At 43.3% G+C, this 26716-nt stretch overlaps 1 protein-coding gene across 5 annotated transcripts in view; it reads right to left on the bottom strand.

Moving 5' to 3' along the window:
* KALRN (kalirin RhoGEF kinase) overlaps positions 1–26716 on the bottom strand; it is a 473232-nt gene that overhangs the window by 316821 nt on the left and 129695 nt on the right. The window lies entirely within an intron of this gene.

The raw sequence follows: 26716 nt of genomic DNA, 5'->3' as shown, positions 1-26716 counted from the left end.
CCTAAACATTCACCCAAGAAATCACAGACTTTTACTCTCTTAGGACAGAACTGCCCACAGTTTCAGGCTCCAGCAGCATCTCTCTGCTCTGCGTAAGACCAGCAGTAACGGATCACCCCAGAGCAAGCCAGACACTGCTATTCCCACAAAAGGTGGCTTTGAAAGATACCATTGTAGTTCCCCTGAAAAATAACTCACCCATCACTGGGTAGTGAATAATTACCATCATGACAAGTGATCTTCCATATGGCCGTAGATCTATTCCAGCTCACCAAAGAATACAACACATTTGAAACCCTGTATTTTCACTTTGTGCCTTTCACAGGCAGGAAGTAACCACCATTCTTCTGAGATGGTGCTAAGGTAAGAAAGTCTTCTCACTAAGCAGCTTCCTAGAAACAGGGCAACATTGCTGCAGCCATCACACCCTCCTTGCTGAACACCGCAGATGGTACCTGACCATTTGGGTCTGAAACTGGGACTGGGGATAAAAGCACCCCCTTTACATTGTCATCTATTGCTCCCAACATGCAGCCTGCAAAGGCGAAGTGGTTCAATCCATGCAGACGTTTGGAACAGACAGGATGAAGACTGAGACATCCATTTTCACCTGCAGCCGACCTACGACGTTAGTATTATTATGGTTGAGTTACTGGTTTTTGCCAGTCATCGGCAGATTATGCAACAAGGCTGTCTTGTCCATGTAAATATGTCCCTCCCTGGTGACCAAAGGCTACAGCTACCTCTCCGTGTCCCCACTTGCTCTCAGGTGTCACCTCTGTGACACTCAGCTCCAGGAGATGTGTAAGCTCACCAGCTAAGCCTTAGGCTAGTGAAAACTAGCACTCAAACGAGTGAGGTAATTCAGTGCAAGGCCAAGACCAATGTAACTGCAATTTGAACAGGCACTGCAGGACAGTCCCAGGGGATGTCTAAAGAGTGTGTTGTGTCAGTAAAGTGTTTTGGGACCAGGGAAATGAGTCCTGATTGCTGAACCCTTTCTGTGTTCAAGTAGGCAGGACTCTGTGCACTCTGTGTTAAATATATGAGACTTTGCTATTAACTTATCCTCTTAACAAGAATAACCTCTCAGATCCCAGGCTGTGGCTAGTTCTCACATCAGAGGTAGGAAGTGCTCAGCTACAGGCACCATTTGGAATTTAAGAAGCTTTGTATATAAGCATCTCATCCAACCATGAAGCAAATGGGAACAGCCAACGTACGAGACACATCAGGAGGGTTTGAAGACACTCAAGTGAGTACTGGGCCAAATTTATCCAGCTACAAGATCTGCAGTGTCAGTGCAAGTTGAGTTTTGCCCAGTATTTGTTAAATTTGTCAGGGAAATGGCAAAGTCAATTCTTAGGCACCCAACTGTGCAGCAGACAGTATACAACTGAACTCTGTGAACACTGCTAAAAAAAGCCAGTGGGTGTCTGTAAAGCACACCATAAGGACTTCTTAGAAAGAACCCACTATACTGAGGGCTGAAGGCCAGTTTCAGACATTCTCTTGCAAGGAAGGACTGCGTTTCACAGAGGGTATATGCATGGAGACCAGGAGAAAAATGTATGACTTTAAAAGATGGTCACCTCTTGAGCTGTAGCAGGGCAGGCTGCAGGCAAGGGGCTCTCTGGTAACAGCCCTGATGTCCTGACTCTGCACAGCAAAGACAAGGAAAGATTTGAGTGGGGACAGTGCTGCAGCAGGTACTTTCCCCATTCTCAATATCACCCAAGACAGGTCAGACACACTCCAAAGTAAATGATGAATGAATTGAAAAACTACGAGCCTGTCCTACAACCAGGGAATAAACAAAAAGTCCCAAGAGTTGAAAAACTTCCCTTGGGATGAAGAAGGAAAGTCTGGAAGGAAAATCCATGCCTAAAGCAATGTATGGTACTTAACCAAGTTGCAGCTCATGACCCCCAGATGCAGCCATGGCCAGTGCTTCCAGAGGTTGCTCCAGTTCCTGACAAAATCCTTGCATTGGAGGCTACATCTCAGAGCATGCCGTCAGGTTTCCAGCAGAGCTGGGGCAAGGTATGCAGAAACGGGAAAAGCAATGGCTCTAATAAAGACTCCAAAAGCAACAGCCAATCTGTCTCCAGGAGGGGCCAGCATAGCAATGATGCATTCCCCAGTTTGTAAGTTATTATAAGCATTTCCCTAATGATGCTCATTTTCATCCTCTTCCCCAGCTGTTTCTAATACATTTGTTTTGTTTGTTTGCGTGCTGGATCCAAGGCCATGTCTGCAGAGCACCATCTCACTTTGCTGCAGAGCCCCGTGCACACAACGGCTGTGCTTTGTAGCCTTCCCTACGCCTCTCTGCTGCTCCTCTCAGATAGCCCTTCTGCAGCAGACGGACAGAGACAGACAGAGGGATGAAGAAAGGGCAGGCTGAGCCGTCCTGCCATTTTCCATGCATCAGTTTGCTGGTCCACCATCCTCATAAACAAGGGACTAAAAAACAGAGCCCCTCTTGCTTTCTACTTGCACGGTCTGCCAAGACACGAGAGCACTGCAATCACCTCTTTACCAAAAGAGAGGCACAGAGAGCATGATACTGTGACCCTGTCACCCTGCAGCCCCTCACTCCTTCATCACATCCTGGCTTTGTGTGTGCTATCCACGAGCAGGGACACTATGACTGGCCACAAACTTTTGTTACTCCAGTGACCCAAGAAGAAAGCACACCACATCAGCCTGAGCAGCTGACAGTATAATGTGTTCTTGTAAACTTGGAAGCACTGAAGAATTAAGAGCGGATCCTCAGCATGGCTGAGTCACATTTCAGAGCAGAGCAGCATCGCACGTGCACAGAACATCTCCTAGCAGGGATTCCCTGGGTGGCAGAAGCAGCTCACAGTTTTAGATGAGATGTTGTAATGAGAAGCCAGATGGGTGAGCTGAGAAGCTTAAGGCATGCTTCCATGGTAAATGCAACAATCCTGAAACTGAGAAAATTTGTTTTTCCCCTTCACAAATGCCCCAGTTGGCCTGGAGAGCTCGCTGCTGAAGGACATGGAGGTCAGCAGCTCAAGGGGCTTCCTGAATATGTTGGAGATCAGCAAACAACAATCATCTCCAGAGAACCGTAAAGATTAATAAAATAAGCAAGAGTTTTGGAAAGAATGTAAGCCTACAGACTTTGAAGTGAAAGCCAAGCTCTAACTCTTGGAGTGAAAAATAAATTATCCCCAGAGAGAGTCCTGTGAGCTTTAGCATTTCTTTCTTGAAGCAGAGTGCAGGGTCTCTGTTGGAGACTCCGTCTTGGGCTAGATGGAGCAATGGTCTGCTCCGGAGTGTCTTTTCCTAGAAAAGCTTCAGTTCTAATCTGAAAAATGCAGCTCTTGGCTTCAAATAAAGATCAGCTGCTGGAAATATGGAAATATTTTCTATACTTAAAAAAGTATGCGTAGGCAAGAAGAAGGCCTCCTGTCAGAGCACTGCATGGGGCTTAATCACTTGGCTCCTCATGCCTTCAGCAAGAGTTGTTCATCCCAAGTCCCATGCAATGTTTCAGGAAAGGCAGCCCACATTCTCATAGTTCTCAGAACAGTTTTGACTATTTAAAAACTTTGGCATAAAGCTTCTTTAACCAAACAAAACTGAACTCCTTGAGCTAAACCCATCCCTTGAGGAACACCATTGGAGTCCAGGATGCAACAGTAGGACTAATTTGGTCCATATTTCTTCTTCCCCCAGTAAAGGTCTCTCTTGTATTTCTATACCCCCACTTACACACCCCAGTTTTTGGGGCTTTTATCTCTCAGGCTTATCACAGCCTATTGCCTTCCTACCTTTTTATTTCACCCCCCCCCCTCCCCCCTCAAAGTCTCAGTGGAATTTGTCTTTGCAGTACTGTAGCGTCTTGGCTTTCTACAACACACAAACAGAAGGGACATCTGATGTGAGCAGAGAGAGGCAGAACAAAGGAGACTTTAGTATTCCCATTGTAGCTTTTGCAAACTGAGACACAGAGAGATTGACTTGTCCAGTGTCAGACAGAAAGTTTGTGCAGAGCTGAACCCTCATTTCCCCAATGTTTTTCTCATACAAACATCCCTTTGTTTCCCAGCAGAATATAATCCTCCTTTTTCTTCTCTTTACACTTCTGGTTTCCTCCTCCTGCCCTTCTCTCTCCATTATTCTTTCCTTCTGCATTTATGCCTCAAATATTTACTTTTTGTGTGTGCTAAACCCTCTTTAACCCCTTCCTCCCCTTCCTGCAGGCTATTGTCTGTCCCTGCAGGGCTGTGAGCCTTCCCACTTTGATTTCTCTGCTTTTCCACAAGCCAAGCTGAGGGGCTTAGCCAAGGCCTGCTGGGGCCTTTGCCACTGGGATTTTGCTGGCTGAGGCTCATTGGTTCAAAGGCAGAGAGGCCACAGCATGGCACAAGCATTTGGTTGAATAGAAGCAACATGTGCTCCGCACTAGTATTTTAGCACCATCTGGCAGAGATAAATGAGGCTGGACACTCTGCATCTGCTGATCGCTCCTCTGTGGACAACAGCCTGATCCCTGATGTAAAGAAAGAGCCTTTTGGTGCCCTGAGCTCCCCAGGAGCCTGTAAGGCTCTCCTGCCATCCTTCCCCACTGCAGGCAGCAGAAGAGCAGGCTTTGATTTCACAGAGGAAGGAAGGAAGGATTCAATTGAACTGAATCTAAAGACAGCACCAGAGAGGAAAACCCACAAAATTAAGCTGTAAATATTATTACCAGCTATTACTGAACTAACCCAGAAGTATATACTTCTCCAGAATAACCAATAAAAGGTAATACCTGGTCTCACAGGAAGCATTTAGGACTGCAGATTGGAGTGTGGCAGGGACAGGGTAAAAGGCCGGTTGGATTAGCACCACAGCCCTGGGGCAAGGATGGTGGCCGTGCCCCTCCATGCTCCTCTGTTCTCTTTCTCCAGCCACCAGATCCAATGTGCAGACTGACACACAGACCCATGCCATAGCTTCAAAAGTTGCAAGGACATTGAACACCAAACAGATAGTCTGCACAAAAGATTAATCCCGCTGCACCACATGCCACACTCTATCCCAGCTGAGACAAAAGTCACATGAATTACATTGCCGCATTTATTGTAAAACTAAAAGATGAATGTTGGGTTTAGATGTAATAGTTAGGCTCAGTCCAAGACTAATATTATTGTCTCTGTGTTTCTTTATACTGTTTTTTCTATTACTTATACACCACTCCTGCTTGCTGAAATACCCCTCTGGTCACAGCTATTGGATGCCAGCACTAAAGGCTACTTCCCTTCCAAGTTTTGCCAGCGTACATCCGAGGTCCGGCTGCTTTTCTCCCTCTCTACACCAACAGGTCTGTCCCTCTGAGTTCCCACTGCACGAATCCCCGCACAGGGACAGCCCCTGCCATCACAGCCCCCTTCCCTCCCCTGTCTCTAACACCCAGAGAGGCAGCGCTGGGGTTTGGGGGACCTTGCTAATTGCTGAGATTGTTATTCCTTTCACGAGGTACTTGGCAGCATCGAGCCTCCCAGCACAGCCTTTGAATGTCCACACGTTTGAACAGTAGCCTCAGCTTGAAATCAAGCCAAAGAATAGGCAAGGCCTCAAGAAAGATAGAGCGGCTTGCAGCAAGCATGCAAATTCATTAGCCTGTGTGCACGTGTGGCCTCTAATAAGCCGTGTTCAGCATCTGAAGCCCAAAACATCCCACCCTGTGCATCCCACCTAAGCCAACAGCCAGGCTTTGCCTTTTCATGTGGCACAAAACCATTCAAAGCATCATAAGGATGCTGAATTTATGCACGATCGGCAGCGGAGGTTCTGCTTCAACTTCATCCATGGGGGATTTTACTCATTTCATTTTAAACATACACCAGTAGAGATGCCAAGAGAATGCAATGGCTGTGAGTCAATCTTTTGCACATTTCCTTTTCATTTTCATCAGGACTTTGGAATCAGGCTGAGATCTTTCAGTTCTTACACTCAGAAAAATAATTAGACATTATAGGTAGCCCTGTGGATAGCACATCTGACTGCTAGTCAAAAGACTTAGCTCTATTTGTGGTTCTGCTCCTAAATTGCTTTATGATCCTGAACAAGCTGTTTTAACTGTGCCAGATCTTGGTTTTCCTCTCTACAGAACGGAAATAATGACTGCCCACATTAGTAAAGCACAGTCAGGTTCACAGACCTCAAAAGCACCTTTCAAACATGAATTAATTTTGTCTGAAAAAACCTCTGTGAGTTCTCTGAGGCAGGGAACTGTTGCAGTGCACTTTTATAGACAGGCAAAAATGAGGCATCGACAGTAGGAAAGACTTGCTCTGGTGATCACAGAAAGGACTTTCTGGGAAGGAATGGGAGACATTAGGAGAACTGGAAAAATTAGATCATCTGACACAAAATCCTGTGTTTTATTTCTTAAGTGTACAAGGGATAGATGTGCTGCCCTAGAGGGAAATAAGTATATTCAGCACCCTGAGCTTTTAGTGGTTAAGTTTCTTGCCGTCTACAGATTGCTCTACACATCAGTGACCACCCAGATGCAACAGTCTTTTATGGTGTTAATAAACAGCTATGGGCCATTTGTAATCTGAAGTCACATTTTAAACACAGCCATGGTCTCTATCCAGGTCTAGTGTGCATGAATATTTTCTTTTCATTTCACTCCCCTCTCAATTACAATTGGGTTTCTTATGGAAACATTCCTCGGAATTTTATAATCCCATAAAAAGTTTAGAACTGCTGATGGATTCCTGCATGAAGGATGCAGGCTGAAGCTGTAGAGGCTGGGTACCCCAGGTCCCATCCTCTATTAAATTCTGTAGGTTAGAATAATATCCTTTTACTGGTGTTGGTTTAATCAACAGGCTTTTTCCAAAAAGCTGCAAAAGGGCATCTGCCAGCACCTGTCACATAGCACCTGTGACATGCTCAGGGTTTCCCACCCGTGTCCCAGAAAGCCTCCTACTCACATCCTGGAGGTCCCCAGCCACCAGTAACTTCTCCAGAACAATAAAATAAAATAAAATATCTAATTATGTACAACATTGAGGAGGCACTTTGCTGAAACGCCAGCCGTACAAAGGAACCATATGCCAGTGCCCCAAGTGTGCTTTGCAAACATCTGCCTCTCAGGGGGATTTCATGCCAGACACTAAGAAAGCAACTTTAATTAGAGGCCAATTGAGATCCTTGTCCTAAAGCCTGTGACTGCCCTAAAAAAGAAAAAAAAAACTTCCTAAACAAACAAGACAACTGCACTTTCCCCATGTTTAAAGACACTCTACATTTTCTCTTTTTAATTTTTCTGACTGAGTTCAACATGCCACATCCAGATGGACAAAGTTCCCACTGCCTTCAGAAAAATCCCTGTCCAGGAAGGACGGTTGTGTCTAATATGAATGTCAGAGTGGGTTTTAAATTAGTCATTTTTGACTGTGGTTCATTCAACATTCACAAACCAGCACCTCACAATTAATTAGGCTTACATTTCCCCTGTCTCACGTCGTCTCAAATCCCTTCTGACCGGATACATTTCTGCCTTTGCTCATCTCCTTTGGACCCTCTTTCTTTCTGCCAGGGCTTATGATTTCAGCTTGCAGCTATTGTGTCATCCTGGGAAGCTGATTTAAAGAAAAAAAAAGGAATAAAAGAAAACCTAAATCTGCAATTCAAAGGGGAGTTTTCCCTTCCTGTGCATGAATTCCCTGGTCAGGGATAAAGCAAGATCCATGCCCTAAGATCTAGACACAGGGCAGGCAAAAGTAGAAACCTTCCCTGCAGAGGGGTACATGGGAGAGAAGACAAAGCCCCGGCGGGATCACAGAGGCTGCTCCCACCCCTGAGCAGGACACAGTTCATCCAAACAGGGCAGTTGCACGTCTCTGGGTGATGCATCTCTGGACAAGCCCAGCAAAACGAAGGCAGCAAGAAGAGCAGCAGAAAGCACTCCAGCTGACATCGGGCAGGCCTGTTGGGAGCACAGGGAAAGGCTCACGGGCTGCACTGTGATGCTGGGCTACCCCAAGAGCCGCCCTTCACAGCCCTTACCTGGGGAGCAGGACCACCCGCCACACCCCACTCTCCTGTCCTTATTACCATTTCCCAGGGTCTACTCCTCTGCAAACCAACCTACAACCAACACCAGCCACCAACAGGGCCTGTGCACAACCCACTTGCAGCTGACTTCAGAGTGCCCAGAGCTCGCTGACCAGGCGCTGAACTGCGAAGCGGCAGCGGCAGCAGCTCCTCCGGGGGGCTGGCCAGGAAACGCTCCGGGTGTAACAGCAATGCTTTAACTCCCCCAGCCAAACAAAACCAGGGCAAGCATTTTACATACATCACTGCGAGGGGGGAGGCAAGACACTCAAAGGGCTAAATAATTTATCTGCCTCCCTTACGGACGCTGACATTTTTGACACACGTTAAACATTAATGAAAATCATTTTATGGATGGCTGAGTCATGCCAGCCAATGGATAATCTCCTGCCTCTCCACCTGCCCCTTTCACCCTCATCTGACTCCTATCGCAGAGTGCAGCCACTTGTAACTCTGCCCTCTGAAAGAGGCCAGGCTCCCCCAGATGCCAAAGAGCAGAGCAAAAGCACCGAGGGGGCTGAACAGACCCCAGTGAACACAAGGACGAGAACCGAGCCCAAGGAGCCCTAACCCCGCTGCAGTTAAATTCACAAACCTGCTGTTTTGTTAATTAGCTAACACGAGATGCTGTGAATCATTTTGGAAAGCAAATTACCTCCCTGATTTCCAAAAGCTTCCTAGCCGCATTTCTTTTTTTAACTTACTATTTTTTCCTTCTTTCAACGTATAAATGCCAATTAAATTACTGCCTGCCTCTGTTTAATCTAATGTTAGCCTACTCATATTTTCAGCTGCTCCCTGATGCCAGTATGGCCCCTTATGCCCAAATCTCTTTAGCATGCTAGTATAAATGTTTATAGCCCTAAGACTTAGTGCTGTAAGAAGCTTGACATTTTTGTGCTAATAACCTGGGATGTTATTGTAATGTTGAATTCAAAAGGATCACCACTAGGTTGAAAATGCAGCTTTCCTTTAGTTTGTTGCAGCTAAGGACACATATAAAGAGATGACTGGGAATATAGTCTCACGAGCTGTCTGGATCTCTTTCTGGACAAGCAGCCCTTAAATTTGCCAAAATGATACTCACTGGAAGGTAGAGTTATAGAAAGCCACAGGGCAGGTTTCAGAGACAGAGGGTATATGCATTCAATCTCATCTATCATAGAATCATAGAACCACTGAAATTGGAGAAGACCTTTAAAATCATCAAATCCAACTGCTAACGCAGCACTGCCATATCCACCATTAAACCCACTGGACTGTGATTCTGGATACCAGAGTTACCAGGAATATGTTCTTCATCCCAAACATACCTTTCTTTGTGGAACAGGCTAAAAGATTATCACCTAAATGCAGCAAATTGCCTTCTTTTCACTAAGGGGGAGCTCAGAGCTGCACGAATAACTGGCTACAGGTTAATGAGATCTGACTGATCTCCAGAGGGTGCAAGCTGCTGCTCTATAGATCCCGGACAGCTGGAGTCAGATGGCCATCCAACTCCTCCCCGAAACACAGAGAAATAGTCTGGGGCCCCTCTTTCCAGCCCACTGCCAGGTTGCATTTTTTCTTTCAATGGAAGTGCAATATATTGGCAATGATATTTTAATTTCACAGATTGAATTATAAAATCCTTTTCCCACACACATTTTCCCTTCTTCTGAACGGATTTTACTGGTTGGTGGTTTCACTGAGCAGCACGCTCTGCAAAAAATGGCAATTCCAGTTAGGAGGAAATTGTCACATTCAACGTGTCAGTAACAGTCCACCAAGTTTATTAGATAGGTTTCTAAAGATAGGGAAATTATATTTTGATCTGAGACGACCTATTGCAGCCTGTAGAACCGTGATGCAGGTGGCTGTCGAGCCTCCCTCGAGTGTAACATTGTGGAGCAGATCCCGATCTAAACCAAGCTAGGTCAACCAAAGGACATTTAATACCTTCAGTAAACAAGAAGTAAGAAAAAAACACAATTTCTTCCACATCTGCTACTGCAGGTGACATTTCACTCCTTTGGTTGCAGCAGTTTAAATAACCCATTTTTATATTGTTCCCCAGCCAAGAGTTCATCCTGCACAAACATCCCATGCCAGGCATCCCTGCTCTCCCACACAAACATGCAACCACACACACCTTCTTATATTTGGCTTCTAGCTTTGCTGATAGAAAAGACCATGAATGCATTCCCAACCTACAACTTAGCCCAAGGTTTCCATGACCTTTTGCTGCAAGCTCCAGCTCTGCTGCTGGAATGGCTCGTCCATTATGTTAGTTGTTCAATAACTCTTAGGCACTTACGACTGCTTTGAATAAACAAGTCACAGCCAGAAGTCAATGAAACATTAGGAGCGATGACAAATCAGAAATAGCAAACTAACTGCAAAATGGAAAAGAAAGAAGTGCAGTGATGTTTTTCTGCCTGCTTACAAAGAAAAGCAGAGTGAAAGATGGACTGGAGAGAACAGATTTATCATGCTTTGGCTTCATTACTATAATAATTAATTTATATTAGCAGGTGCACATTAAGAAGATCTGTTTCCACCCCTCTGCCACCACCAGCTGGTGCAACATGCGTGTGTCAGTCATGGGAATGAGTAGTTGTGCTGATGCCCCTCACCAAATCTTTGTCTGCATCCTGCAGCTTTGTTACAGTCCAGTCAGCAGCACTGATAGAGATGCACAAACACATCACAGAGAGCAGTTTTACCCCAAAGTGCTTAAAGCGACCAGAGCCAGCTTCTGTGGGAGACAACCAGATGCATACCTTCATTTCCCAGACTTCATGGGAGCTGACTGATGGCAGAGTGCAGGTGTCATAGCCAGGTATTTGATACAGGACATTTATATTAGCCTTTTATAAACCTGATATTTATAAAACTGCACTGGAAAAGAAGCTATGATGTTCCACCCAGAGCTTGTGCTCCTAAGGAACATAGCATGGAAATGTTCATGAGTCCACAGATCTCCGGTTTATATCTCACCCAGTGGATCCCACTGCAGGATTTGGCCCAGAGTTCTCAGATACTCAGAGATTCAGATATCAGGGTTCCCAGATATTACTTGGGACTGAGAGGTCCAGAAAAATATCCTCTTGATAATGCCTACTTGCATCTTGTGATCTGATGGAAATTCAGCCTGTGGAAATACATCTACCCCCTCTCTCACTTTTCCTAGGAAGCCCTATCAAATGTTGTGATATCCATTTGTAGCAACTCCAGAAGCCTGAGATACATGACACTGGCTACTAGTGAAAGCAATAATGACATCTGGGGAACAAAAAATGCATACTGAAATATTATAGAAAGAAAGTTATCAGGCAGGAGACGTACAAAATTCAATTTTCTGAGTGCTATACTGGCTTAAATGATACAAACAATCTTTTCAGGGCCATCAAATGAAGCTTTTTTGCAAATGCTTTTTGTGAACTCACACACAGAGAGAAAAACAAAGAGATCAATAAACAGTGTCATCGTCCCCTGCACTGAAGTGCTACGGTACTGAGCGCACTGCCTGCTATAAGACTACTGACAATTAAGGATGGATCACCCTGAGCAGTATCCCTGTCTGCACGTATCTGATCTGCCCATTACCATTGTCCTCTGCCCCACAGCACAACCATGCACTTCATGGAATAAACATCCATTGAAGCCGAAGTGGCAAGTCAGCTGAGCACATAAATTGCCCAGGTTCTACCCTGGGACAAGAATAATTATCTTTCCAAATCCACTTTAAAACCCTGACTAAAGAATACTTTCTGAAGAGGTCAAGCCCTGATGATAGCTAATACTTTCAAATGAATCTTTGTTATTGCCCAAATACAAAGAGCTGTTTTAAAGCATTACGACAGCAGAATGCCTCTTCCAGGAGCGAGCTCACCCGCATTCTGCTGATCATCACTTAAGTGGTCTGTAAGTCATACAAATTTCTGGCTTTGAAAGATTGCCCTTTGATGACCAACAGACAGATGTCAGCATAAAAAGATATTGGGGGGGGGGAACCTCAAGCTCTGCACAGCCAGCAGTAATCAAGAGAACAGCAGTGAGCTTGTCTGTGGGGACTAAGCAAGCAATAGAAGCTGAGCTACCTCCTCACCCCTTTGCTTCCAAAAAGTGTTTAGCAATAGCACAGCTACAAAAGAGCCAGTAAGGTGAAGTGCCCTGAGTCACCAGTACCTGTTCAGTTGCTCTGCAACCACTTACAGCACCACTAGCTCAGGAGCATCCACCACGGATAGAAATCCAGCAAAACAGTGCACTTGAAACCGTAACACCAGATAGTCCCTCGGGTGTCAACTGTTTGGGGAACAGTGGATGTAGCTTACCACTGTCACTGCTGTTCCAGGGATGAACAGAAGGCTTCTGTCATCACTGTTTTCAATCCAGTCCTTTTCATAAGCATTGCCATTCAACTATAATGATTGCTTTGTTACGTGTGGTTCTACTCAGAAAACTGACTCCATAAAAACAAGAATCATGGAGTTCATATTTATTGCATCTCAATGATTTCCAGATCAAATGCAGTCAGTTTACAAGTAAAAAAGATGTTTGGTTTGTTTTTCCTACTACCAGGTCTACAAACTCATGCTGGGATCTAGAAGTAAAGTTGTCAGCTTTTTGGCTTGTACAATTGCAAAAGGAATGAAAAAGAAATCTGCTTGCCTGCTCCTGGAGCAGCTGTGTATTTCCAGCTTCAACAGAGATAATAAGGAATAAAAATGAAGACAATATTTTCAAACCCACTTATCTAATTCTGCACTTCAGGGCTCCAGAAAGGTAATCTGATTTTAAAAGCTACTCCAAGGGCAATTCAAAGTGACAAGACTTAAGTACCACTTAAAATTTTACTGCACATTTAGGTACATAAATAGTATGTACCTAACTTTAGACACCCATTTTTCAAAACTGTTCCCCTTAATTTAGTCAGCAAATTAATCAGATTTGCATGTGATTACACATAGATAGCAGATCATTTCTGTAGGAAGGTGTTATTTTTATATAGACACTTGTCGGAGCAGAATTGCATGTTAAATCTAAATTTATGAGTCCACAGGCTGAGTCGACATTAACTATTTGACAACTGCAAATTGCTGCATTATAGACATGACCAATTTGCTTTTAGAGACCCATGTGCTCACATGTAACTTAACCATTCCTCAGCTATCTGTCTGCAAACCCCAGTGTTGTAGGGCTTAGCAGGTTTCCCTCATGGCAACTCTGGCAGGTTGTAATCAGGTTTCTGAGCCCCAATATCCTGCACATAAAAGAAACAAGATGTTCTAGGGGCTGAAGAAAAGATTAGCTTCCTACCATGTTGACATACAGATTCTCTAACTCTTTGTCACATCTTCTATGAGTTCCCTACAGCAAAAATTTTCAGCCGTGCCTTGGCTTCTCCTCATTTCATCCCCCAACACATCCAGCTCTTTCCTCTGAGCTCCTGTGCCAAATGCTTTGCATGCCAGTCAAACATATATTATACCCATAGGGCTTCTCTGTGTATCCCAGTGTGATGGTCACCTCGAGCCTTGCAAAGCATTTGCAGAAGCATTAGCTTTGAGGTGTTTGTGAAACACAGATTCATGGTGGGTAAACTGAGGGAACATTTGCTCTATTACCCAGTTGTCACAAAGCTTTCCTTCATGTACAGGTGCACTAATGCTGATCACCCCATCCGAATCTGCGCTTTGCCTCCTCCATCCTTGTGCCTTAGGGAGTTAATGACAATGTCTGATGGCAACTGAAGAGAAAATGCATAAGAGTTTACAGGAAAACTGGGCTGACAGTAAAGGCTGGGAACATGGCCAGCATTTGCAGATGTACTGAGTTAGCAAGTTCTGAGCAACGTTCCAAAACATTAGCCAGTGTTACACACCCGTCCTTTCCATGCTGGTTTCATAGGCCAGAGGTGCCTGCTGGCAAGGGCAGTCCTGCCAGGCCATCCTTGCAGCTTCACTGTGCCTTTCCTCCCTTTGCTATCTCCTTCCAACAAGGATAAGCTAGGGTGTTTAATTAAATCCAAATGGTAACATTTTCAGCTAAGTGTAAAATAGTTGATTTGGAAAGCAGAGTGCCTGGCTTTCATCATTAGGGAACACTGTGATCAATGTAACACCAGGCCAATTATGGCTGTTTTGGTGCTGAGAGATGTATTTCTGTTCTCCAGATCTCTTTATGTATTCAGGTGTAAACTAAGCAAGCGCAGCCTCAAATGCTAATTGTGCTGCTTAGGACATACTCATTCCCAAGGAGTCCCAACAATCACAAAACCTTTTAGTCCCAGGCAATTCTCAATCCTTTCCCAGCCAGCCCCAGACAAGGTCTTGCCCATGATGATGAAATCTGCCTGGAGACTTCAGAAACTCACAGTCACACAAGGGAAGGCTGCTGCTCCTGCAACAAGCCGCTGCTGACTTGCCTTCATAAACTGCCAAGGGGACTCTGAAACAAGCACAGTGAGAAGGAATGGGTGTACTTGTGGCTCACTCCGTCCTCCAGATGATATTTTCCCAGCAGTAGTCACAGCTCGTGCTATTTGAGTCATCCTCATCTGAGAATGCAAATAGTTCCCAATCGGTAACACAGCGTTTCTGCTTGCAGGCTGAGAGCTCGGCTTCTCTCCCAGGGCTCCAAGCTGAGCCCAGTCCTGGAGAGCTACGGGCTGCTCCATGTCAGGGGAAGGGCCTTGTACAGATGGCATGGAAGGATGGCAGACAATGAAAAGCTTGGGGCTGCAGGGACAATTGAGCCCTCACAATACTTTGCCTTTAGACTTTGGATTAAATCCGGTCCTTTGTCACGCTGATGCAGACAGGAGCAGCACTTAACAGTATTCAGAGAATTGTAGATTTACCCCACTGAAACCATCCTTCAATTCCACACTTCTGTGTGACTTTCATCATGGTCTCTCTGCAAATTATTTTAATTCTTTATAAGAAGAAATGGATTTGCCTTGCCATTTACAGCACAGAATGTTGCATAGTTACTTGAATTTTCATGAAAAAAAATTAATTGGGAACTAAATTGAGTAAATTCAGATATCTGAAAGCAAAACCAGCATATTGTGGAAAGTTGTATTTATTCCAGACAAAAAAAAAAAAAAAATCCAGAAAATTCAGAACTGAGTTAAATATAAAAGCAAATGACTACGGCTGAACTATGGAAATCAGTGTCTAGGCAAACTAACAACAGTGCAGAGCCTCCAGGGATATCAAGGAAGGACTACACACTATGGCTAGTGGACAGTACTACTGATAGCTACAGATTAAATTGATATTGAAAGCCCTTTGCAGATTAAATTGATACTGAAAGCCTATTTCATTTTTTATCTTCCTGTTATTAAATTATTTTAGAATGAGAAAAAAAAAAACACATATCTGCCTGCTAAGAGTAACACAGAGGTATGCTACATTAATCTGGCAATAAAACCATCATGGACAATCATAGGCTAAAAGCCTTAGGATGTATATCTTACTCAGAGTTGCTTATAAATTAATTTAGCCCAAGAAACAGTTACTGCCTTATAAACATGGGATGTTTCTAACAATTCATTTAACTTTTATCCTGCGAAAGAAATAGCAGATGATGGGGATAACAAGGCAACAGTGCAGGTCCCAATCCATTTTTGTGGCTCCTTTCAGAAAACTCACTAGAAATTAACCCTGAATCTACACTTGCATTTTCCTCCTTGGAGGGAAAGAGCCTTCCCTTCTTTGGTGTACCCTCTCTGAAACCCTGTGAAGAAGGTCACCCATGTCACAGTGAGGCAGAAAAAAGCTGCAGGTGGCCCAATATGTGAAGCTTTCCCCCGGCGCCATGCGGTTCTACCTGGGGTCTTGCTGTGCCAGCTCTCATCTCCAGGAAGCTCTGACATTTTCCTTGGTAGTCCCAAGATGAGGAAAGACAATGGTTCCCAGGGTTAGCCAGAAACATTTGGTTTTTTAATCCTGGCCACTGACATAACTTGTGATCACGAGCAAATGGTTCAGTCTTTCAGCATCTTGGTTCACCCATATGCTGGGGACAGCATGTTTCCTTGTCTCCCGAGAGCAGCCACAGAGCCTGGAAGCAGCATCTTGTCTTTCCACTGGCCAAGAAAATTTCTTACCATCAGTGCTAAGTGGGTGTTTTTTTCTGTATGGTTTGCTCAGAGGGAAGTTAAAAGGCAGAAAGCAAAGACATAAAGCTGTTCCTGAAAGAAAATGTACATCTCTAAAAAAAGTGAGAAAATATTCAAGAGCCACACATTAGCACTGCTGCCAAGTGAAGCCTTGAGCAATTAGTCTGCTGATTGCTTGAACTTCACTGGGTATAATCTAATTTACCAGCAGGGCAAGCCTCAGTATGTTTCCAGGACATGGTGGTCAGAGAGAGCTACTCCCAGCTGCCCCACTGCCCTGTTCTGACCCAGTGAAGACCTTCAGTTGCGACCCAGCACTCAGTGCAAATATTTAGTGAAGGAAGTGAGAAATCAGAGTGGCAAATACTGCATTCAGAAATTCAGAAAAAAAACCCCACTTGTCTGAGTCAACCCTGAGCTTTCAGCACACACATCTGAGCAGGGTTGCTCCTATTCCGGAGCAGCCACCATGGAGAACAGTAAAGCAAATCTACTGCGTGGGTGAAGAGAGAAAGGCATGGGAGAGCCAAGTCCCTTCCTGGGGTCTTGCAGGGGCTTATCACAGGCTCAGGATAAACCCTTGTCCCTTGTACAGAGAGCCCTGTGCCACGCACCACCTGGCCTCCCCTGACACAGACCAGGACCAAACCAGGCACTTGCTTATCCTCCACACTGCAGATATTTATGGGTGTTTTTACTGAACACTTCAAAAAGGTGCCTGTCTCAGAAGCGTGTTTACACATTCTCAATCTAATGAGCTTTCAAAAGTTTCATTAGATCTGAAATTTCCACCACAGCGAGTGGTGATCCTCACAAGGTACAGTCTAGTTGGTAAAAGAGGCATTTAGGCACAGAGTGGGTGTTAGCCCAGATCTATTCCTCCTCATGTCTTCCTTACAGCTGACAAAGACTGCACTAAATTTCTGAGTAATAACAGCTAGCAAAGTTGGCAGATTTGAAAATAAAGCACGAAGCCACATACCTAATTGCCTGGAGCATATAACACCATCCTGAAGGTCTCTTCCAACCTAGTGATTCTGTGGTATATGAGCCTGAGGGCTGCCAACACAGTTGTAGAAGGGAACTGCAGTGTGGGGCAACAAGCACAAGCCTTTTGTAAAACAGTTTTTGCAAAGCAGGAACACTTGGTCACCAAACCCATCACCTTCAACTTTTAAGGTATATGCCCCAACTCATTGTGGCATGTTCAGTGAAATGAGGATGAAAATTTGGTTCTCAATAGGAAAACCTACACACTGAAATCCGAACTAATCATTTGTTTGCCAGGTGAACTAGATGCCAAATTACCTCTCATTTAAGATGTTTGTCCCATATGGTTGCATGTGAGGTGCTAAGCAGGACATGGAGAGGGAGCTGGCAGTCAGCTGTGTTTTCACATGTGGTTAAAAAACAGAGAGCTTCAGAAAAACCCTTCATGCTCCCAGTCTTCCAGACAGAGAATCACATCTGGACCAAAAGCTGAAAAGAAGACTCATCAGAGGCACCAGAGCTTCCTACTCTAGAATACTTGGTTTGATGGAGTCTGTGATTTTAAACTGGGTCAACTAACCAATAATGTGGCAAAAGAAATGAAAAAGACATGCATACCAAAAATGAGGAAATAATAGGAAAGGGCAGAAATGTAATATGATGCTATTAATGACTAGGTAATCTTTTGTTGCATATGGGTAAAGCCTTACAAAAGGAAGGCCTTGTAAAATCATGGCTCAGGCCTGTTACTCAGCCAAGTAGAAAAAGACTATGGGAAAGTGACTCAGCTGAACTAGGGGCAAAACCCCAAGTTATATAACGTAACATGTTCACATGGTCGTGTATGGTGGTTGGTTGAATTGCTTTTGTTATGTTTTAAAACTATGTAACTGATAATGGGCTAACTGCTTAAAAAGGCCCAGTTTTTGCAATAAAGCAGCTCTCCTTCCCACCTGCCTGGGGACTCTGCATCACTGCAGTCCCTCAACCCACAATCTTTGTCCTTCATCCTACTGTCCTGTCAGGGAAACCAAATATCACACAGGACTCGTAGCTGCGAGTCAAATCTGTTCCTCCAGACAGGAGATACATCCAAGGTCTCAGATGCATCTCCCTTACAGTGCGTCGCAGCCACATGTTCTTCTGGCATAGAAATTCCAAGGCCTTTCCAAGGCCTTTTTTAGGCCAAGACCTGGATTTTGTTATGAGGGGACTTGTGCTGAAAGTCAGTCAAGAAGTCATAAAGAGATGTGCTCATCTCCAATCTCTCCAGGCTGGAGCCAAATCTCTTTATAGAAGCTTCCTGTTAGAGAACTGGTGTCATCTGGGAGACAATGCTTATCATTTCTTCAGGCTGAATACATATTTATTCAAATCACAGATATGTATTATTCATTGAAAACAGTAAAACAGTAATCTAACTATCCTATGATCTTCCTTTAACCCAACTGGAATTTATAAGAACTTAATGAAATATCTAGGACTTTCCTAAAAGAAAAAGATTGTGTGATAGCTCAGAACTGCCAGGCCCTTCCAGATGAAAGTGAAATAGGGTAAGGACAGACAGATAATAAGTGAAAATAAGGACAATGAATTAAAAAAATAAAAAAATAAAAAAAAAAAAAAGAGAGAGAGAAAGGGAGACAGGAAGACTCACTTTTAAATGAAAATATTGTCCGGCTAAATTGCATGATTAAAAGTCAAAAGAAGAAAATTTGAATGTGGTACAAGTTAAAAGAAGTACATTTTATATGGATTTTTTAATCTTGTTTTCTAAATAGTCTAAACCTAAATCTGCTGCCCATAAAGCTGTAAGATGGTAATAGGAAACAGAGTCTAGACCCATAACAGGAAATAAACTCTTATCAATGGCTTTTGCAGATCTCAGTTAAACCATTGGGAAATTGGTGGTCTTGAAAATTAATACATAAAACCATGATCTTGGAGAGATAGAGCAAATACACTTATCTGTAATGAGTTCACACTGTTTTTTTGCCATAAAGATAACTCTTGAATAAGAAATCCAGCCATTTCCTGGTTTGGACTTTGTCAGGGTTCCTGGTAACAGCACTGAGGAGAAAACCCACGTAATTTGCTTGGCAAACTGAGACAGACTCCAGCTCCCAAGCAAGCGCAAACAAGAGATTTTCTAGCATCTCATGGGCTGAGCTAAAGACAATAACAGAGCGTTATATAACATGCATGAAACCCATTTACACCACGATCCATTAGTGCAGTTGAATCACTCAATTCTGCAACCTGCACTGATCATTCAACATTAATTGGGGCAAATTAAGTTATAATTTATGACTGTTCTTCTTCATAATTACTTATGGAAGGAAATAGTGGGGAACTAATAATTAAGATGACGAGGAAAAGCTTCAGAATAATTTGTTAAACAAGAGTGTCCTTTCTTTTCCTTCCCCTTTCTCCCTGCTTAGAACAGCCTATTAACTTACCTCTTGGTTACCTGGGCTGTCATTTACAGCTGTGCCTTAATACCCAACTCATGGGAAACAGAAAATTCACAGCACACTTTCTTTGGATGCACGGACAGGACCTATGTAACCACCCAAAAGTGAGTGGGCATCCTTGGATGACACGACAGTGGAAAGTGTTTTATAAACAGAAAGGAAAAATAAAGAGAAGAAACCAGAATTGCCAGAAGATCTGGAAACCAGGAAAGGAATCCCTGAGTTTGAGGCAGATGGGAGGAATCCATGAGTCTGAAGCAGATGCATCGTTACAGATCAACAGTCCAGGCACAGTGTGACTTCTGCACTGGACCTGAGCCTCTCTTTTTCCAGAATGATTTGGACCCTTAATGAAATCAAGAAATCATTTCAAACAAGACCAATAACTACTGCTTATCTTATATACACAGAAAAGGAAATTTAACTTAGGCTCAAAGGCAAATTGCAAAGAAAAAGAAAACATCTATCTATGTAACTTCAGTCCTTTCCCAGCCTGTTATTCCTTGCATATTGTCAGTCCTCTTCAATTAAATGCCCTATGCTATTTTAAAGACTATAAATCAGTGCCAGTTCAAAGAGATGTTGTAAATTCATGCAGATGAGGAGACAGACATCCAAGCCATAATTCTTTATTTCAGGCTAACTTGCTCAAGTTATAAACTGCCTTTTTGAACATAAACCAGGCCTGAATGATCCATTTTTCCACGGTGATCAGAAGACAGGGTGTGAGGTTGATAAGAACATGCTGATATTTGGCAGTAAAACATCATCAAACCTTTCCAGACAAGATAATATTCAAATCCAGAATCTCAAATAAAAGCAGTATGCAATTTCTTGTCCAAGTCCAAGCTGAAAATCCATGATCATTTCGTTCCCATTTTTGTCGTGTCAGACACTGTTTTCTTAAACAGAAGATATTTGTTGTAGAAAAAACCTAGAGGAGTTGACAGGCATAAAAAGACTTTGGTTCCCACCCTGCCTTCCTGTTTACTGAGTAGCAAATCTTGCCTGAATTTCTCCATAATACAAAGATAACTAGCAGCTAAATAACACACTGCCAACAAACATATCATTACAAGGCCAAGTCAGTTCATACTATCCATGCATGAAACACCCACTGAAAGAGATGGGAAATCTTTACACAGGATCACTGTGGATTCAGGACCAGGTGATGGTGTGGAGTGCATAAATCAGAAAAGTTGGAGCTTGATTTCTATTTTTGAAGATAATTCATCTTGAAACAAAACATGGAGCAGGCTACAGACTGGTGATAGGCTCAAATGATGGCTGTTTTCCCAGGGAAGAACACAAAACCATGTTAGTGTAAAGAGTGATGATGGCTTTTCACTTTCCTGGAGAAGCAGAGAAGGATTTTGAGGACAGCTCACAAGAGGATGTCTTCATATCAAAGAGCAGTGGAATATACAGATAATCAAGCAGTTATAAACGCCACCACATTAAAAAGCTTGGCAGAGCCATTACCCATCTTCTAGGCAACAGAAATGTGTGCCCCAGCCTGCTCAAGCATTCACTGATGCTCGAGTTGGCCCCATTTGAGTCAGCCTCTAGGTCACCTTGTCACGGTAACCACAAGAACAACTTCACCATCCGGAAATTCTTCCTGGAGCCTGTTCACTGCAAGAGTTTGGGTCTGGAATAAAGATACGCAGCCAATGAAAAAGCAGAGCCTGAACAGCAAAAGGTGGACATGGAATCAGGATAAAGATGCTCTTTATTCTTTCCCCTTGGTCCTCCCTCACCTGTATTAGCTATGCAGGCTTGGAAAAGAGACCTGAGTGAGGTGGGATTGTGTTATGCCGGCCCTGTGTACATGGACCAATTTTCTCATATTATAAAAGCAGCATCTTCCTAAGCCCAGGGAAGATGAACATCCTTTCCTCTGCCAAATTTCTCATGTCAGGTATCTCTATGAGAAAAGATGCTTCTTTTTGTTCTTGCCCACAACAGCAAGCCAAAAATTACAAAAATAACTCCCCAAACAAACAACAAAAAACCCTACACAAACACCAACCCCCCTCAAAAAAAGCCCCCCCAAAAAAACCCCAAACCAAAACAACACAAAACTCCTACATCTACCAAAAAAAAAAAAAAACCCCAAACAAAACATGAAACTGTTCAGCATTTTTTGCCTTCTTTGAAATACCACAAATACTTCTGACAACAAACCAGGATTTTCAAAGGGATGTCCATTTGGGGAACCTAGTTTCTTAGCAACTGCAAGAGACCTCTTAGAAGAAGTAGGAATTTCAAGAAGAGAAGCAATGAGCATGCTCTAAACCTTGCTTCTGTTTAGCAGGTTCCAGAAGGGTAATTTGAAAATATAAACCCTCAAAATATCTGCTTCCACTGGCAAAATTTCATCTCAGTGTCGTATCAGACACAGCCTACTGGATCCCCTGAGCATCCTCCTCCTGCTCCAATTAAAGTAAGGTGTTATTGTCAGTGCTGTGAGCAGGTCCTGCTTACATTAAGATCAATCTTTCAACATGCTTAGAAAGTTCAAACAAGCACTTTGCTTTAAATCTGAGAGGTTTACCCAGACAATGTTGCTAGCTGTTTGTGTATGTAGGAACTGCTGCAGGTTGACCTAACACTTCTTCTGAATAGGAGTTTTACTACATCTCCTGTGTCAGTCACAAAAGCGATGGGTGGAAAAAACGTTCATTGTTATTAAAAAAAGAAAGTCAGTTCCCAAAATAGGATATATCACACTCCATCACTTCTCTGCCAAACACTCCTGTGTACTTAATGACTCCACTAGGAAAAGAGATTAAAGAGAATTGTATAGATTATCGAATGACAAACTCTTTCAACCTGCAATTCTGAAAGCAGAACGTTCTGGCATCCCAACCCACACTTCAGCAGCCAGAATATCAAATACAACCAAGGCTTGCTTAATCTACTGCTAATAAGAGATGTGAGTTTCATTTGCTGATGGAGCAGAGTTTTTCTGTTAGTCCAAAACAGAGAGGAGTGCAGCTGAGCAGAACACAGGGCAGTTTTGTCCTTTCACTTGCCCTGCTGAATGGACTGTCACCAGTTCAGTCTATGTATCATGAATGCTAAAGCACTGCTTCAGAAGGGAGCCCTCAATAGACCTGCTGTGGTACCAGGCAGCCTCCTAATTCCCACTGCTGCAGGAGCAGCACAGCACAGCACACAAAAAAACCTTCGACCCCAAAAAACCCAAACATTCTCCTTTCCCCCACATTTAGTAACCTTTCTGCCTTCCATTTCTGCCTCCCCTTTCTGCACTGCTGAATATACATCTGGGATGGGCTCAGTCACATTTCAGTGCTGCACACTTTATCCCAGCTTTCCACTGGGAAACGGGAATCACTTTAGGTGTCTCCTCAGGCAAATTTCTTTAGTGTCTTGTTTCCCACCCTCTCCCCTGCCTCCTACCTTTTTCTGATCTCTAAATAATTTGTTCACACAGTATTGCTTCCTTCGCCATTAGAAGCCATAAATCAAAACATAAGCACTACAAGGTCTTACACCTTCAGAATCTAATAATACTTTGTTTCTTTGGAAAATAAAAATCTATGTGACAAGTATGAGGGAGTTAGAATTTTTCTTTTAACACAGGCTGATGGAAATGGAATTTAATCCAAATTTCTGCCAAAACCAAACATTTTTTCCCCATTACCTTAAAACCAGAAGAGTTCCCTGAACCTTGTCTCATCAGGTTTGTGCTTGCAGACACTGCCCAGTACAAGGTGATTACATGTTGGGCTCCGTCCCTCCACAGCCCCACCTCAGTCTCTGGCACCCCTTGAGCCCAGGACAGCAATTTGAGGAGGCTTCTCCCTGGGTCCCAGCATCTCCTGTCAGCTGTGCTATCTGTCAGCACAGAGCAGCATGGAGTGACACTGTGCACGAGGAAATCACCACTACAAGCCTGGCTCAGGAGACCTCAAATCAGGCTCATGTGGCAGGACAAAATTACCAGAGGACAGGGAACTGCTGAACCAGGCAGCAGAGAGATTTGCTCTGGTAGCTGCTCAGCAAGAGAAATGCCTACTGTCCCCTAAATTGTTTTTCCTGGTCTTGTGGACAAAATCTCTCTTTGCCATTAAATGTGTGAGTCACGTTACTTTGAAGATGGCTGTTATTCTGGACTGCTTTACAGATGTCAGGAATATTTACTACAGAAGCTCCTTTCATTAAGAGAAGAATTTTTATAGTTGAATTTCACTAGTTGCAAATAAGTGAGACACCATTTAAAGCACCAAAGAAGGGCTTTCACCACTTCAGAGCATTGGTTTTTGTAACCACTTTTGCAAGTCTGCAGAATTTATGGCTGAAGTGTGTTAGTATAATGTGATCCCGGATTCCAAGAAGTAAGATTCCAAATAATTCAAAGCTAAACAAGGTCTCACACAAATTATAAACTGTGAGGTTCTGTAGTGTCTTTTTTATTCCGGGAGCTTCTGAATCTAGAAGAGTGTGCAGCCAGAGTCGTTAACAGCTGTCTGTCTCTTCCCAGGAACTCACTGGTAGGAACCACTGAGGTCCAGAGTCGCTGTAGGAGGATGCCAGAACAGCTGAATGCTCCATTCATCATCTGCATGCCTTTAACAAAGATTAAACACACACACAGATAAACTTGAAAAGGCCAAAGGTTTAGCCAATCTGTGAAAACCGGGCAATTAGTGCATCATCTCCTGTTAAAAGCTGGTGTTCCCAGCTAACAATCCAGGACAGATCACCGAAAACAATTAGGGTTGTTAACATACAAGACACTAATGACATTTAGGGTGTGAAGTCATGTGGCACCCTGGTATGATGTCGAGATTTTATACTAGAGGATACATATGCAAGCACATGTTACAAAGCTGCTCATTAGAGACTACCAGAAATGTCACCTTAGAATCCCCACTCCTCTGAATAGAAATGTAAAAGGAGCCATGTGTTTTCTTCTGGTGATGTATACTAAAGATCACTGGAGTTGTACATTTAAATGCAAGAAGAAGAGAGAGATAGAGGAGCCTGTCCTTATCTGCCACATTTGTAGGGACAAGAAGCAGGTCTTGATGGGCTCTGAAGCTAAATGCAATGAATATGGCACTAACGGGCCATGGAGACAGATTTAAAATTCAGGTCTTCTGTTCAATCCCTCTACTTGCCTGGTCTTTTAGAAAGTAGCAGAGTTCCCTCTGTGCTGCCAATGATGGGGTTTGATTACTGTAGCCTTTTTGAGCCCTCTCACACTTTTAAATGATGATGGAAAGATGTATTTCACCTCTAGCTTTGCAAATTCGGTTCTAATGGGAAACTCAAACAAGGTTGGTTTTACTCGAGTTTTGAAAGAAAACAAATTTGGTAATGTCAAAATTTTCATAAAACAGACTTCCAAGTGTTGACTAACTGTCATCCTGATGCTTTAGTGGGCATTTAGCAGAGCAAATTAAAAACAGCTGAAATCTCTGGAAAAAAATAAATAGTAACTCTTGATCTAAGAAAAATATAAATTGATGAAGCAACCTGCACTGGATGCAGAATTAAAATGCACATGGGAAATAAACTGGAATAGTTCACTCAATTTTTGTTCATCACAGGTCATCAAGTTAAAATGAGAAAAGCAAACTTACAGTGTTTTACTAACCTGAATTATGGAACAGCAAGTGGTCTAGGACTGCTCCCATAGCAGTTTGGAAAAACACGGATTTTAAAAAGACTGATTCTTCTGGCAAATTCATAACAGAGTATGACCATGGGCTGTAAAGGACAGACCACACACACGCTCTGTGGACAACCCGTGACTGGACAAAAGTCTTTCCTCTGCCTTCATGAAATAAACTTAATGGTTACTAATTATTTACATCCTCTGTAAATAAAGGTCATGATTTGGTGAAATTTCTCTGCTCCACATGTGCTTAAACAATATGAAAATCAATGCACCATCAGGGCAGGGCCATGGCCTTTTTTCAAGCAGGAAAAGTTCTTTGTTACATTTTAAAAGCAAAAATCCAAACCCAGAGGAGCACAGATGAGAAGGTCTTCAAAGAGTTCAAACTGAACTGCAGACCAAATGCAAAACACAAAGATATTTTCTATCAAGGCTTGAAAAATGCATTTTCCTCATTGGCTAGTGGTGACTTGGCGGATTTGGCTGGTACTAACACGTCACGAAGCCATCACACATTTCCATACTTCCTGGATTACACCTTTCAAATGACCACCCAAAATTGCTAGAAGCCCAAAGCATAATTCTCCAAACACATAATCTGAGGCCTTTTACCCTTTCTTCCTTTATCACATGAAATGCATCCACTGACTTGCAGAGCGTGGCTTTGTCAGAAGCTTTGTTCTATAATCACTCTAGGAAAGCAGAACACACCTTGCAACACCCACCCCACCCCACCCAGCCTTTTCTTTCTTCCTTTGTTCCCTTCAATGGCAATAGCAGGAAGGAATTTCATACAGAGTTGAGGATGAACAATCCAGTTAATAACACTGCTGGAAATTCACACATCTGGGATAAAAGCAAGCTTCAGCCTGACAGCTGTTTGAAACATACAGATAGTCTCATCCTGTTGAACAAGAGCTCCCCAGCACAAATTTTAGATGACTCAGACAACGTTTTATTCAACTTTACTAACTTGGGATTTAACCCTCGCTTGTGAAAAACCTGCAAGGTAATTTGCAGAGGCCTGAAGATCAGTGCAGATTAAAAGACCTTCAACTAACCTGCGGTTAGGAGTGCAAATCTGAGCAATGTGAGTGTTGATCTGGTTTAACTGCCCCAAGAGCTCTGGGTTTGCACCACCCAGCAGAGGACAGGGCCTGGCCCTGGCACTGTCCTCTCATGCCCAGCTCCATGAGGGATCACGTCCTGTAAATCTGCTGCCTTGGAATCCAGAACACAAACTGGAGGATGCTGTCAGTCATTCACTATATCTGTCACACCTGTGTGAGCTGCTGCTGTCCGCAGGAGTTTCTGTACCTGCAGAAATTGGGTATAATCCCCTTGCAGATCCTTGTCCTCAGAAATAAGAAATAATAATAATAATTTATTATTATT

The sequence above is a fragment of the Chamaea fasciata genome, unplaced genomic scaffold (genome assembly GCF_029207755.1).
Source record: "Chamaea fasciata isolate MVZ Bird 193981 ecotype frontalis unplaced genomic scaffold, bChaFas1.0.hap1 SCAF_8, whole genome shotgun sequence".
In the NCBI taxonomy this organism is placed as follows: Eukaryota; Metazoa; Chordata; class Aves; order Passeriformes; family Sylviidae; genus Chamaea; species Chamaea fasciata.
The sequence above is the reverse complement of the archived record's forward strand: the minus strand, read 5'-3'. Positions and strand labels throughout refer to the sequence as shown.